The sequence below is a fragment of the Rana temporaria genome, chromosome 1 (assembly GCF_905171775.1).
Source record: "Rana temporaria chromosome 1, aRanTem1.1, whole genome shotgun sequence".
NCBI lineage: Eukaryota > Metazoa > Chordata > Amphibia > Anura > Ranidae > Rana > Rana temporaria.
Genome location: NC_053489.1, coordinates 329,532,832 through 329,546,079, shown reverse-complemented (window position 1 = coordinate 329,546,079; position 13,248 = coordinate 329,532,832).

Here is a 13,248-nt window from a genome sequence, read left to right as displayed (position 1 = left end):
AGAAAAAAACTGAGTTAGGTCCCCCCAAAATCCATTGTGTCCATTGTCAATCACGCTGCCCCTGGAAGATGAGGGCATGTGGCCTGGTATGGTTCAGGAGGGGGGGCGATCGCTCATCCCACCCTATCCTGACCTCCAGGCTGCATTATGGATTTTGGGGGGACCTCACACCAATTTTTAAAAAGGTTTTCATTGATTTTTCATCTATATTGCAATACATTACAGCCATGAGCAAGTTTTAATGAAATTTTTTCTTTAGAAATGTCATTATTGCTGCGGCATGTTCTACATATTTGCCACTTTACAGGCAGACTAAAGGGAACCCCCAGCCATGGTATTTAAAGGAGTGTTTGGCCCATCCCTACTGGCAGCAAAAGGTTTAATTCTGTTAAGAAAGATGACACCACCATTATTTTATAACTTTATTAGTAACGTTTTAGCATTGTAAGTTAAATTAAAATGTTATGCTGATGATTTTCCTACATTAACCATTCTTCAAAATCCAAACATCATTTGTCATTTTATTTTTTGATATATAGTTCCTTTATGACTTTGAGTACCCAAAATTATAAATGTATTTGCTTTTAATGGTTGCATATTCAAGGTGCCTTTGGATGTTGTAAAATAACCTCTTCAATATGTAGTAACAGCCATGAGCCTATGGGAAATTTTTCACCAGTAACCAAAGAAATGCTATGAATTATTGATGACATGAACACACATATAACTTTGAATTCCCACCAGATGGTGGCCTTGCTTGACTATAATAAACTCATATTTCAGAGCATATTCATTTAAGTTAATGTCTTTGTGACAGGAATATAGAACTGTATCTACAACTGAAATCACCAAAGTGACAGTTAACCCCAAAGCCCCTCAACAATTTAGTGGGGTATAAGAATTCCCATATCGGTTTTCCCAGTAAAATTAGTTTGGGAATCAAAAAGATTTCAGTAAATCCTTTATGTCAGATTTGCTTTACTTAACCATGCTCTCACTAAACTGAGGCTTTTTAAAATATAATGCTGACTACATTATGTAGACACTATGATACATCATATTCAATTAATAAATATAATATATTGTGTAAATAAATTGTAACTATGGTCTAAAAAATAAAATTCAAGTGTGTTATAGACTAACAAATATATGTCTTTGTTCCATATTATACCAATCCATGTGTTTATTTACTCACCCCAAATACCTACTTCTATATGCAGCCAAGGATCTGTTTAAAGCTGCTTCAAGTATAGACTATAACATGTACATGTAATCACATATCAGACCTTATGCCCCATCATAGAACCTTCCAAAGGTCCTGCCCACACAAAGTAGCATTGCATATTGTACTGGCAGCAACCGATTTTGTAATACTCAGTGAAAGGAAATCAGAGAAGGGTAGTTTCAGAAGGTGCAGAAAACTAACATTTACGTGAAGTTGCAGCCTGCTCTGAGAAATTGGAAATGGCCCCAAGTGGCAGCAGATGTACTGTAGCTATACAGCCAGCTGCAAAGGAGAGGCTACCATTACAGTTAAGAAGATTTTTTTAGGGAGTACAACAGTTTTATAGATCTATATATGGGTTTTTGTGATACCCAAAGTTAGCAGTAGGATTTAGATCTGCTAGAAACTTCTCTTTCTTTTTCCCATTTAATTCTACTTAAAGAAGAACTATACTGGCCTTGAATCCAGTGATGCATAGTCTCTTGAACTCCCCGCCGGCTGCTGACATCCTCAAATGGCCAGCTTTGGGGTGCATGCATGGGGTTCAGTCAGATTCAGTGTTGCCAAATTTGTGCAGTAAGCTTGCACAGCTTAATGTACAGTGGCAGACAGGCAGGTAAGCAACTTTATTGCAGAAGGGACAAAGCATGTCTCTTCTGCATTAAACATTCTGCCTGTTGGCCCATTGTTATTCCCAGCCCTAAGTTCTACTTTAAGTTATTCCTTTAGCAAGTGTAGTGCCCCCTTATTTTCAGCATGGGCACTATGCCTAAATTTAGTGGGGAAGGGAGAGTTACCTTGCTCCCTTCCAGTGTTTGTTTAACTTTGGGACCTCTGTCATTCTGGAAACGTCTTCTGGGTCAGTCTGCGGTTCGGGGAGTGCAGTGCCACCCCTGGCCGGCAGCTGGCGCCAGCAGGGTTCTAGCAGAGCGGATCTTCTCCCAGCAGCCAATTAGAGGATGTTTTCCCTCGCGGGGCATGCTGGGGGAGGATATATCTGTGAGAGAGGTCATGTCTTTGCTCGCTTTTTTATGCGGGGTCCCCATTCCAGGTGCGGTATCCACCTTCAGGGTACGCGCATCCATGGACCCCGCCAGCGTGGCCCACCTGGCCAAAGCTGAACTTTGCAGCGAACCTCATCCTGATGAGAGAAGGGACCTCAGCGTTCCACTGGGTTCCAAGACCTATTGACAGAATCCCAGTCTGGGATCCGGTGTCCGGACCACTGACAGGTATGCTCGCTGTCGTCCGGGGACCATCTATAGAAGAGTCTGCTGGGAGGGTTCTCTTTCCTTATTCACTCAAGTCCTCTATTGAAATTGGCCCGTGGCAGGGGCCCGTGGCAGGGGCCCTAAAAACAGGTCTGTGTGAGAGACCTGTTCCTCCCAGTAGCATCCAGAGTGACGCTCCGGCTGCCAGGCCTAACATAGGGGTCTGTCCGGGGGCACTTCACCCACTCCGAGCAGAGTGGCGATGTGTTACACAATTGGTTCAATGCAGAGCAGTATATTGCTCAGTTCTATATCCAGGCCTGATACCGCATGGTTCTCTTTTATTCCTTCATCAATTTTGACCTTCCTAAATTGTGTTGACGTTGGCCGTGTTTGGCCTGGGCAATAAAGCATTGAAAACTCTTTATTGGATGTCTGGACCTCCACTCACTGTCGTTACTCTGACACATTACACCCCTAGACACTGCCAGGGTAACTTAGCAGGCCAATCCCAAATCAACCAAAGGGGGTAGCGCTACATGTGGGGGCTCGTCCGGGATTCAGTCGTTACCATTGGCAACAAGAAAGTGAGATTAATTGGTGGAGAGTGTCCAGTATTGTGCATTTTTTAACTGTCCGGTAGCGAGGGGGTTAACTTCGCACTACTGAGCCTGGGCATGCATGTGGCCCAGCACGCGCCTGCAACATGCCCGGAGAAGTTAATTTCAAGTGGTCAGAGTCACCCTCCCCTGCATGCAGAGTATTTTGCGCCAAACTAGGAGGAGAAACGCCCAATTTCGCGCCAAGGGGGCAGAGTCAACATCTTCCTTGTGGGGTGCGGACCGCAAAGCCTTCCGACAACCGGGTGTTGCTGCCCAAAGATTGAGGCCCCCAACTACTTCGCCGGGGGTCTCCAGTGCATTTGTACCGTCTGGAGTGCCTGTGACTGATACGGGCATTCGTCTAACTACCCAGGGATAGTTTGTCCTTCTGTCTAGTAGCGTAATGGAGATGATGGGCCTAACCTGTCCCCGCTGTGAAGATCCAGCCTTTTGCCCGATGCCAGAAATGCCGGGCCTACCTGTTTGTGGCCCGCTCATCTACACAGGCTCCAAGAGAGTATCGGGTGAACTTCATCACCGCCACCCTTACCGTGGAGGAGGAAGCCCCATGGCCGATGTCCTCCCCATCGGTGATAATTGTGGAACCAGAGGTCCGGGACCTCGATGTGATCTCAGTATCCTCTTCCCTGACTCTACCATCGGCTACCTCACCACCTTCCTCATTGGAGGTAAGCCTTGGGGAAAACCCGGATCTAAAAAGTGTCCTGTCCAGTGTGACGGGTTCATCGGATGTGACAAGCACTCAGGATGAGGCCATTTCAGAGACAAATGAAGCTTCCACAGCAGTCTCCGTGTGGCATGACCCTATTGGAAAAGGAGCTACTACAGCCTCCCGCAGTAGCGGTCGAGGCCTACCTACTCAGCGCCCTCTAAGCTGGAGGGAGGGTTCCGTGGCGGCCAAACCCTTCGGTCTCCTCTCGGCTGAAGAATGGTGTTTGATGGACTTTAATCTGTTACCAGAGGATTCTACAATGGATAACCGCGACCATCTCCCAGAGTCACAAGACTCCAAGGACCTCAGCGCCTCCCATGATGTTTCGAGAGAGAACTGCTCTGACCTGAGCGCATCAAGGGGCCCTCAGCAGCCGTCCGTGGAAGCCCCACGTCTGACCTGGGGAGTCGGTGAGTCAAGTTTTGTGTCTGTCGCTATGCTCATCACCCCACGAATCCTGACTACCCCTACTTTAAAAAGGGCACCGGACGCTTTGGTGTTGCCGGGACGGGGAGACCCACGCACCCTGCATAAACTGGCCCAATTACAGTGTGTAGTGAACCAGAAGGTTGCAGCTGATTACGGGTATGAATACCCATATGTGCCACCCCCTCTCCTTTACCAAATCGATCAGAAGAGGGAGGCTTGGTGCCGAGAGGCTATCCGGGAGCATGTGAAGGTGCCCCGCACTTTAGAGGGTGCAAATCCATGGATGCCCTATTTACAGGCCAGATGTGAATACTGCTGTCGAGATTGGAGCTGGGGCCGCCACATCTACCGGGATCGGGTCGTGGTGAAGTGTCCCGGGAAAGAAGACCAGATCTTCACCGTGCAATTTACCACTCCAAGAGGAGACACTGTCTGGCTGCCGGATCCCTGTCACTATAACTGAGATCATGCCAACCCGCCTGTTGGGTATTTTGATACCAAAAAGGAAAGTTACGGACAAGTATGCCCCACTCCAGTTGACATTTTGTTTTCTCCAGTTTTCCCCTTTCCCCCCCTTACTTCTCCAGAATCACAAGAACTATTGTGTAGGACTCTTGGGAGGGTTTGGGTTCAGCCAGGTAGAGTGGGGACTTGGTCAAATTTCTATAGCAGCTTTGGAGCGTTTCACCAGGAGAAAGAACATTTTTTTTTCCTTTTCTTTTGTATTCACTTCCCTTTGTTATTTCGGCATTTTTGGACTTGACTGTTGCAGTACCAGCGCACTGACCACTAGGGGCAGTGTTCTGCATCGTTCTCCATAGGATAATATTGTTATGTTTTATCTGCATGATTCTTGCACAGAGTAACCTTCCATAGCACTTGTAGCTTAGAGCTCTTTGGGGGAGGAGACTTTGCGTTCAGGCTTAAGCGTGCAGTCTCAATCCCAACCCTGGAGATTGTAAATATTAGGAGAGGTATTGTACTTCCTGTATGTTTTTTTTTTCTTCCCCTATGCAGGATCATTTCTGGACCCACCTGTTGTCAATCACTGCGGAGAATGGGCAGATAGATAGCAGGGTTGTGTATGTCGTATGTCTTAGGCCGTTTTAGGAACTATATTACCATGTGTGTGCAATCTGTCCTCTTTTCTTTTCCTCCTTTTCTTTTTTTTGCAGGTGCCAGGTCAGCATTTGGGCTCGAATGCTTTTGGACACTGGGGACAGTGTCAATTCAAGTGGGGGGGGGAGTATGTAGCGCCCTCTTGCTTTCAGCATGGGCACTAATCAACCAGCGGTTCCTTCTGGGGTAGCGCTACACAAGGTATTGCTAAAGTGAAGTTTTTTGTTGTGTATTTAAGTCTGTGGCATCCGGAGAGATTTGGGACACCGGCGACATGATGCATCCAAGCTATGTGTTCAGAATATCACAAAAGTAGTGTGGCACCAGCCACACCCTTACTAAACAACAACAATCAATAAGTTTGCAAATATATACATTATAGTGTCATCTAGTGTTCACCACAGTCTCTTACATCTTCATGTGAGTGTTGTACTTAGGGGGAATGCTGTCTGCACTATGTGTTGATGTTCCGGAGGTACTGCAAGGGATATTGGATGGCTGTTTTGTACTGAGGGAGGGGGTCTGTACTGAGGCAGTGGGTTTGACTGGTATGTGTTCTGTACTGAGGGAGGGGAGGTTATACTAATGGGTGGGCTGAAAGGGGGTCTGTACTAAATGAGGGATCCTTACTGAGGGAGTAGGCTGGGAGAGGGCTTGTACTGAGAAGGATTGTTGGAAGGGTAATATGTACTGAAGTAGGTTTTAGTGTTCTGGGGGTACATCTGTACTGGAGCTGAGTTGGGATTACTATGGAGATTACTATACTTTTTGCTTGTATTTTTTACCCTGCACTCTTTGCTTTATATATATTCCTGAGCACACTCTGATCCCTTCATTCTGTACGTTACATGCAACTGAGCCATACACTCTTGAGTCTTTCAAGCTTTGCAATATACACTCCTGACACCTGCACTCTATATGCACAACTGACCCTTGCACTCTTTGCATTGAATACTTATGGTCACTGCATTCCCTGTGATATGCACTCCTGACTCCTGTGTTACACACTTCTTGCAAGTCGTGCTTTATAGACACTATTTTGTACATTTCACACTCCTTACCACTGCACTCAGTACACTGAGCTAAATTTGAAATACTCCTGACTAGGGATGAGCTTCGAGTTTGAGTCTAACTCATGCTCGACTCGAACATTGCCTGATCGCCTGTTCGGCGAACATCGAACAATTTGGGGTGTTCGCGGCAAATTCAAAAAGCCGCGGAACACCCTGTAAAAGTATATGGGAGAAATCTGCGAAAGTGCTAATTTTAAAGGCTACTATGCAAGTTATTGTCCTAAAAAGTGTTTGGGGACCTGCCCCAGGGGTATCAATGCAAAAAAAAAAGTTTTAAAAACGGCCGTTTTTTCGAGAGCAGTGATTTTAATAATGCCTAAAGTGAAACAATAAAAGTGAAATATTCCTTTAAATTTCGTACCTGGGGGGTGTATAGTATGACTGTGAAGTAGTGCTTGTTTCCTGTGCTTAGAACTGTCCCTGGACAAAGTGTCATTTCTGAAGGAAAATAAGTCGCGGCTATAATGAATTGTCGGCTCCCGGCAATACAGAGAAAAGTCATACATAATTTTTTTTTTGTGGGGGTCCCCCTCAAATTCGATTACCAGGACATTCAGGTCTGGTATGGATATTAAGGGGAACCCTGCATCAAATTTCTAAAAAAAATTACGTGGGGTTCCCCCCAAATATCCATTCCAGACCCTTCAGGTCTGGTATAGATTTTAAGGGGAACTCCACCCCAAATTTAAAAAAAAATGGCGTGGAGTTCCCCCCAAAAATCCACACCAGAACCTGGCCACATGCCCTCAACATTGGGAGGATGCTTTGGGGGTCTGTGACCCCCCAAAGCACCATGTCCCCATGTTGATGGGGACAAGGGCCTCATCCCCACAACCCCTGCCCGGTGGTTGTGGGGGTCTGCAGGTGGGGGGCTTATCGGAATATGGAAGACCCCTTTAACAAAGAGGACCCCCAGATCCCGGCCCCCCTCATGTGAATTGGTAATGGGGTACATTGTACCTCTACCATTTCACAAAGAAAGTGTAAATAATTGTAAAAAAAAAACAGGCACCGTTGGGAAAGTCCTTTATTCAAAAAAAAAATTCCAGTGGTGGTAATCCACTCTCGGTCTCAGCTCCAACGCCGTCGTTATCCTGCGACGAGTGATCTCCTCTCCGGGGTCCAGCGATGAGATGTCCATCCAGCGCACGCATCACCTGTCTCCACCGGCTTCAGCAGTGAAAGCTCTTATGTAGGTGTAGGTGGGTGTAGGTGAGGGCAGGGCCACCCGTAACGCGACCCTGTCCCCCTCTGACGCAAGGGAAAGCCCCCCCGCCCGCAGACCCACACAACCACCGGGCAAGGGTTGTGGGTATGAGGCCCTTGGGGACATGGTGCTCCCAAAAAAAACTGCAGTTTTTTAAAACTTTTTTTGCATTGATACATGTCACCTGGGGCAGGACCCAGGTCCCCAAACACTTTTTAGGACAATAGCTTGCATATTAGCCTTTAAAATTAGCACTTTAGATTTCAAACGTTTGAGTCCCATAGACTTTAACAGGGTTCTAAAGTTCACACAAACTTTTGGTCTGTTCGCAGGTTCTGGTGCAAACCGAACGGTGGGTTGTTTGGCTTATCCCTACTCCTGACCACTGAACTCTAAGTACATTATATGCTCCTGAAGGTATGCTGTGTGCAGAGAAAAATATGTAATGGGACATTTTATAAAAAAAAAATTTAATTAAAGGAGTTGTAAAGGAAAAAAAGATCCACCTTAATGCAATCTATGCATTAAGGTGAAAAAACATCTGATGATGCCGCCCCCCCCCCCCCCCCGAGCCCCCGTTTTACTTACCTGACCCCTCGAAAGTCCCGTGCTCGGTCCCGAGATCCTATTCGCCGCTCAGCCTGGCCGCTGATTGGCTAGAGCGGATGGATTGAGAGCAGCGCAGCCATTGGCTGGCGCTGCTGTCAATCACATCCATCATGCATTAGTGGCATGTTTAGCATAGTTGGTACCTGGGGTTGATAATCAATTTTAGTCTAACACAGGTAGAATGATTCAAAGGTGCCTTTGTCAGAGTAGAGCACAACTACCAATATAGTTGGATGAACAGTTCGGCCCGAGCATCAGTTCAGGTGGAACATTGGCTGTTCGCCACATTCAGGGAACTCCCAAATTTGCAGGGTGTTGGTGGGTGTTTGTCCAGCCGAACACTTGTAATGCACTGCACTCTGCACAGTGCATTCTACACCCTAATTGGGCAAATCAGGTTTTCCCAATCAGGGCACAGTAAAAGCTGGTTGTTTAGGAGTGGGGCCGGGAAGCTGAAACCGCCGCCGTCCTCAACAACCGATGAGTCATCAGCTGTCAATGGGCTTCCCTGCTGACAGCTGAACAACAAGAAAAATAACATTAAAAAAAAAAGTTTAAAATGAAACCAACATGGGGTCCCCCCAAAATCCACAGCAGACCCCTATCCGAGCATGCAGCCTGGTAGGTACTATAGGTAAGGCAAGTATTCCTGTGCTCCTATGGGATTTAATATAAAAATTCCTATGGTGCAGCAGCCACAGTGTGGGTCAAACACCACCCACGATAAGATATACAGAAAAAATAAAAGGATGGTGTTGCGCTCCAATATATAAAAAAGAAAATATATAAATATAAAGTGCTGAAAGAATGGGATGACGATATACATCAATTTACAGTGATAGACTTAAATGTACTAATAAATACATAGGCCCGGATTCACGTAGCACTTACGCCGACGTATCTACAGATACGCTGCGTAAGTGTAAATGTGCGCCATCGTATCTATGCGCCGTGCCCATAGAACTAGATACGCCTGAAAATAGGCTTCTTACGACCGACGTAAGTTTCCTATGCCGTAGTATCGTGGGCGCATATTTACGCTGGCTGCAAGGGGCTCTTCCATTGATTTTCTAATCGAATATGCAAATGAGGGAGATATGCCAATTCACGAACATACTTGCGCCCGGCGCATTCATATACGCGGTTTACGTAAGGCTTACGTCCGGTGTATAGTTAAGCCTCATAAAGCAGGGGTAAGTCATGTTAAGGTATGGACCAGGGAACAGCCGTCGTATTTTATGTTGTTTACATAGTAGTACGTGAATATGGCTGGGCGTAGGTTACATCACGTCGTAGGCAGTGATTCGACGTATCTTATGGAGTATTTTCAACGTGGTTCTGAGCATGCGCACAGGGATGCGTCCACGGGACGGTGCATGCGCCGTTCATTCGGCCCATCATTTGCATGGGGTCACGGTTAATTTAAATGTATCACGCCCACTTCCACCTACTTTGAATTAGGCGGGCTTACGCCGACTAATTTACATTAGGAGCATTTCCTTTGTGAATACTGTGCTCACGACTCTGTGCAGCGTCGGCGTAGTGTATATTCGATACACTACGCCCGCATAAAGATGCGCCGAGGTATGTGAATCAAAGAGTCTGATGCTCAAATAGAAAATAAATAAAATTACAAACATGGTGATGAATAAAGTGCAAATATTACAGATAAAGTGATAAAGTGAAATACTAAAAGAATCACAGTAAAAAACACACAAAAATCTATGTTCAACAGAAATCCAAGTATATGAAAGTGCAAATGGTACAAATGCAGCACAGTCTGGAAGTAATGCAATCTTCCAATCGAAAGAAAGTGCAAAGTGCAGACCATAAGACCATCAACAAGTGGCGATGTGACTTAAGTTTTGTGAATCTTCGGTGCAGAATGACACTCGCAGGTGTACTAACTTTTTTACCTTACTGCTGCAAGGTAAGCAGCATTCGAAGAAAACAGCGGAAACACTCTGGCCTAGTACACACGATAGGATTTATCCGCGGACACGGTCCTCCGGACCGTTTCCACGGATAGATCCTCTGAGGATTTTGATCCGATGGAGTGTACACACCATCGGATCGAAATCCGCGCCGAATTCCCATCGTGATGACGTGTCGCGCCGTCGCCGCGATGATGACGCGGCGACGTGCGCGACGCTGTCATATAAGGAATTCCACGCATGCGTCGAATCATTACGACGCATCCGAGGGATGGGTTCGGACGGATCGATCCGGTGAGTCTGTACAGACCACCGGATCGATCCGCTGGAGCCGATTCCAGCGGATAGATTTCTTAGCATGTTAAGAAATTTTTATCCGCTGGAAATCGGTCGGCCCGAAATATATCCGCGGATAAATATCCACTGGATCGTACACACCAGCGGATCTATCCGCTGAAACCGATCCGCGGATCAATTTCAGTGGATCGATCCTCTCGTGTGTACGGGGCCTTAGGGGGAAAAGGGGGGTCTCCTATCCATTCCTCCTGGGGGATTTCCAATGTATGCAGCGCCTAAGGGGTTAAGCCTCTCTCCAGGACTAGGTAGATGGCCAGGCAAACCACTCCAAATGTAACAAACCAGGCAGGGTGGAGAAATGCAAAAATAAGCTTTTTAGTGTAGTATGTCTTTTAAAACGCAATGGGGCTGATTTACTATGAACAATGCGCTGCGCCGGTTCATATCTCAATTGGTGCGCTGGATAAATCATTAATTGAGCATGTGAACTGGCGCAGCAGCGGGCGCAATGCAATAATAAATATGTAAATGGTAGAAGCCAAGGAACACCCTTTGGAAGTCTATGGGAGAAATCAAAAGTCTTAATTTTAAAGTTTAATATGCAAGTTTTTTTTATAAAAAGTGTTTGGGGACCTGAGTCCTGCCCCAGAGGACATGTATCAATGGAAAAAAAGTTTTAAAAACTGCAGTTGTTTCGGGAGCAGTGAATTTAGGAGCAGTGATTCAGGAGGGGGGCGCTCGCTCGTCGGGCAGCGTGCTTGGATACGGGTCTGGTATGGATTGTGGGGGAACCCCCCCCACCGTTTTTAACATTTGGCGTGGAGTTCCCCCTCATGATTCATACCATATGGCTTTTTACCATCGTGGCGAGCCGGCTCGGCGCTGGCTCCCGCGACAGGGCTCGTAGGAAGTCAATCTCGCAGAGAAAGGAAGTGAGATTGACACAATATCGCGGTCACCTACTGTGCCAGAAAGATTCACCTGCAGAGAATGTTTTATAAATGTCATTTTTAATGCTTTAATGATGTCCAATAAATTACTTAAATTGGAGTTCCAGTCATATTTTGACTTTCACTAAACAGCCACTCACCTGCACCATGATCCAGTGGTTCTCTCACCCGTGCTGTGTTTTCCATGTGTCTTCCCTTGGTGGTGCCGGCATAACTGGAATCATGTTTCCAGCCCATACTGTAATACTCTTTATTGTCAAGTTTTTGAGGGTAATACATAAAGCTTTTGTAACCAATTTGCAAGACAAATTCAACACGCTTAACAATTATTTCCAAGGTTTCTTATTTGCTTTCATTGTTACATCAGAAGACAGAAGGTAGCAGGCCCGGACTGGGACAAATAATAGGCCCGGGCATTTTAGGCTGAGCAGCCCATTTTTTTTATATATATAGATCAGGGAAGCATGACATGTTTGTTATTAAATCAACCCCCCTACCCCCGGCCCCCTCCTATTACAGTGTGCTTCCAATTGTAAGCAGCGAGGACATTTCATGGTCTGCAGCTGTACATATACAAGAGGAGTGTATATGTGCGGCTGCTGGACTATCCTGGCTGAAAAGCTCAGGATAGTTCAGACTAGGATCCAAACACACCTGAGCTCACTCCTGCCAAGGGGAATGCTGCAGCTGGCTTTAAGGCCTCAGCCCGGATTCACACTACTGCGGTGTGAGACACCACATGTAATTCGCACAGGAATCGCTCAACATTCCTGTGCGAATTACATGTGGTGTCTCTGGGGTGCAACTTGGGCCATGGATTTGTATGGCTCAAATCATACTGCATTCAAACCACACTGGTGCAGGACCCTTTATTGTCCACACCAGAATCAGATCGCATGGGTGTTCACACCCATGCGATCCGATTCGGCAAACTGTGCTGCGTTTTGTAAACCGATTGTAAAGTGTCGTTAACAGTTATAGTTCATTTTAGGGCACATTAAAAATATATTACCCAAAATTATATAGAAGGCCCCTTTCACATGGGGGCAGCGACGGTAAAGCGCCGCTATTTTTAGCGGTGCTTTACCGTCATTTTTGCGGAGGTATTCGGCCAATAGCGGAGTGCTTTTAACCCCCCGCTAGCAGCCGAAAAAGGGTTAAAACCATCTGCAAAGTGCCGCGGTATGGCCAAACTGTCCATTCATTTCGCTCCAAAGATGCTGCTTGCAGGACATTTTTTTAACGTCCTGCCAGTGCACCACTCCAGTGTGAAAGCCTTCGGGCTTTCACACTGGAGTAAATAAAGCGGCTCTATCAGGGCGCTTTACAGGCACTATTTTTTGCGTTATAGCGCCTGCAAAACGCCTCAGTGTGAAAGGGGTCTAAAACAATCCAAAAGGTGTCATGCATTTAAAGTGTATATACGATTTTTTGTTAACACTGCACTTACCCAGCCAACCAGTACTAAACATACCACAATTACAAACACAAAAAATAAAATAAAATAAATAATATCATATATACACTTTAAATGCACCTTTTGGGCCCAACAAATGTCCCTCTCACACAATGTTTTACACGTGCATTTACACAGCATGATAAGAGCATGCTTGGGTCTGGTCAATGGTCTCTTTTACACAGTAAAGAGTGATGCTAAACAACCTGAGTTCAGCATCACTCTCTTTTACTGTGTAAAAGAGACCACTGACCAGACCAAAGCATGCTCTTATCATGCTGTGTAAATGCACGTGTAAAACATAATTTTTGGCTGGCTGGCGTTACTTACTTTTTAGCAGTCTTCTCTATGCCCTGGTGCCAGTGGCTGCAGATACACCTTTGCGACAGGCAGAAGGGGATTC